This window comes from Dipodomys spectabilis, unplaced genomic scaffold (genome assembly GCF_019054845.1).
Source record: "Dipodomys spectabilis isolate Male_0828 unplaced genomic scaffold, ASM1905484v1 ptg000436l, whole genome shotgun sequence".
NCBI classification, from domain to species: domain Eukaryota; kingdom Metazoa; phylum Chordata; class Mammalia; order Rodentia; family Heteromyidae; genus Dipodomys; species Dipodomys spectabilis.
The window spans coordinates 3,839,658-3,842,584 of NW_024871113.1; the positions used below are offsets into that span (position 1 = coordinate 3,839,658).

Genomic DNA, 2,927 nt, shown 5'->3' on the forward strand with positions numbered 1-2,927 from the left:
ATCACTTCCAGTTTTCTAGTGGTTTATTGGAGATAAGAGTCTCACGGACTTTTCTGCCTGGGCTGGCTTTGAACCATGATCCTCAGATCTCAGCCTCCTGAGTATGTAGGATTATAGGCATGAGCTACTGGCACCTGGTTATTCTATTATTTCTTTTCCTTGATTATTTTGTTTTACTCCTTTTGTCAAGATTTAAATCATTTTATTTTTAGTTTTACTTGAAATGGTTGGTGATTTGCTGAGCTATTTTCCTGGTGTATTAAATCTGTCTCAGATGAGACTTCAATGAGTCATTGGCTCAGAGTTGATATAATAAAATGACAAACCATGTCAGAGTCATTTTCTTGAGCTTTCTCTCTTTTCAAGACTTTCCAAGTATGTTTACCTTCCTCTCCTTCCCCTTCCCTCTCCTACCTTGCCCTGCCCTCTTCCTTTCTTCTAATGTGTTAGTTTACCTTATCTTAAAACATATGATCCAGTTACTTCCTAAGACTTGGTAGGAGGTCGAGAAGCTTTTGACTCTAACCCCATTATGAAAGCACTTCCTGACAGAACAGCAATTTTCAGGCTGTGCCTTGCCCTGACTCCATTTTATAAAGCGTTTCATTTCATTCTAAATGCAAATTCTCAGGCAGAAGGGCTCTGTACCTTGTTTTTGGAAATAAACAAGTCTCATTTGCCCAACACCAACCATGAGACACAGAGGAAAATGTATGTGAATAATCATCTCCTATAAACTTACCAAATTAAATCAGGAACCCATGGACACATGGGCAAATCCAAACCTTATCAGAGAAACCAGGCCTATCTATGGCTTTTCAAATATACCAAACCAACAATGCTCACACCTGAATCATACCAAAGAAAGAGCACCTGAGTAGGATTACAGGAGTGAACTACCAATGTTCAGCAAATTCTTCCCTTTTGATAGCATTTTTTGGTAGCACAAGGCAGGATCTCCTTTTCTTTTTTGCCAATCCAGGGGCTTGAACTCAGTGCCTGGGTGCTGTCCCTGAGCTCTTCAGCTCAATGCTAGCACTCTACCACTTGAGCCACAGCACTACTTCTGGTTTTCTGGTGGTTTATTGGAGATAATAGTCTCATGGAGTTTCCTGCCCCGGTAGGCTTTGAACTGCAATCCTCAGATCTCAGCCTCTTGAGTAGCTAGGATTACAGGCATAGCCACCAGTGCTTGGCTAGGATCTCCTTTTAAGAGGCTCACTAGCATTCATTCCATTGTTTATAATACATATTTTATCCATCTATTGCTTGTTGATGTTCATTTATGTTAAAAAAAAATCCTCCTTACTATCTCTTTACAACCATGCCTTCAAACGCTGTGAAATGCTTAATATTTTACTTCTGTGTTGCTGGCATGGATTCAGTCTCTCTTTGGCTAATGAATAACCATCATAGATGGAGCTCTACTTGCCAGGCCCTGGTAACTCCCTTTTTGCTTTTTTCCTCCATGCATCTGAATATTACCGGTACTTTATTGTTAATCTATTCACATATACAATTTTTGTCTTTATTTCCAGTTTCATTAAAGTTTTCTAAGTTCATCTAGGTTGTAGCAAGTGCCATAGTTTCCTTCTTTTTTTAGGCTGGATAATATTCTACAGTATGTATGGAGAGACCATATTTTGTTTATATGTACATCTACTGTTGGACATTTGGTTGGGCCTGATGGCTTTTAAGAAATGGATAAGATTTCTCTTTTTTTAAATTATTTATTTATTTTTTATTGTGAAAATATTGTACAGAGGGGTTACAATTACAAGGGCAAGATAATGAGTACATTTCTTATCAAGCATTGTAGCCTCCTCCTTTGTTTCCCCTTCCCATCCCTTCCCAGCCTCCCCCGCCCCCACCCAATCCTCCCCGCACCCCCCCCCCCCCACCAAAGTTGTAAAGTTCGTTTTTGAAATAACGACTTGTACTAAGATTTCTCTTATCCTTAATTTACTTCTGAAGCCCTGGTGGCCAGCCCAGTAACAAGGAAATGACTCTCTATCAATGACAATGGAAGCTACTAGCTGAGAAGACACCCTTGTAAGGAGTATCTCTATATGATTAAGAGTTAAACTTTCATTATGTTAATAAACCACTGGAAAGCCGGCATCTATTTCCTATAGCAGTTCAGGCTATAGGAACACAACCAAATCAGGCTTCTTATACAATTTGTGTGTGTGTGTGTGTGTGTGTGTGTGTGTGTACTGGGCTTGAACTCAGTACCTAGATGTTGTGCTTTAGCTTTTTTGCTCAAGGTTCTTTCTACCATTTGAGCCACAGCTCTACTTCAGGCTTTTTGGTGGTTAAACAGAGATAAGAGTCTCACAAGCGTGCTCGCTTCGGCAGCACATATACTAAAATTGGAACGATACAGAGAAGATTAGCGTGGCCCCTGTGCAAGGATGACATGCAAATTTGTGAAGCGTTCCATATTTTTAAGAAATGTACTCATTATCTTGCCCATGTAATTATAACCCCTCTGTACAGTATTTTCACAATAAAAAAAAAAAAAGGGTCTCACAAGCTTTCCTGCCTGGGATGGATTTGAATCCTAATCCTTAGACCTCAGCCTCCTCTGTAAATGGAGTTATAGGTATGAGACACTGGCAACTGGCCTTCTTACTTTTTTTTTTGTCAGTCTTGGAGCTTGAACTCAGGGCCTGGGCACTGTCCTTGAGCCTCTCTGTGCTCAAGGCTAGTGCTCTACCACGTCAGCCACAGCGCCACTTTCTGCTTTTTCTGTTTATGTGGTACTGAGGAGTTGAATCCAGGGCTTCATACAATCTAGGCAACACTCTACTGCTAAGCCACATTCCCAGCCTGAATTTATTTATTTTTTAAATCAGTTATTGAGCTGGAACTCAGGGCCTGAGCACTATCCTTGAGCAAAAGAGCTCAAAGATAGTGCTTTACCA

General features: G+C 40.3%; 1 non-coding gene across 1 annotated transcript; it reads left to right on the forward strand.

Annotated features, from left to right (window-relative positions):
• Positions 1–2,342: 2,342 nt before the first annotated feature.
• Positions 2,343–2,449, forward strand: LOC122097887. The gene has a single exon (XR_006145605.1). It is a non-coding gene; the product is annotated as a U6 spliceosomal RNA (small nuclear RNA).
• Positions 2,450–2,927: the final 478 nt, after the last annotated feature.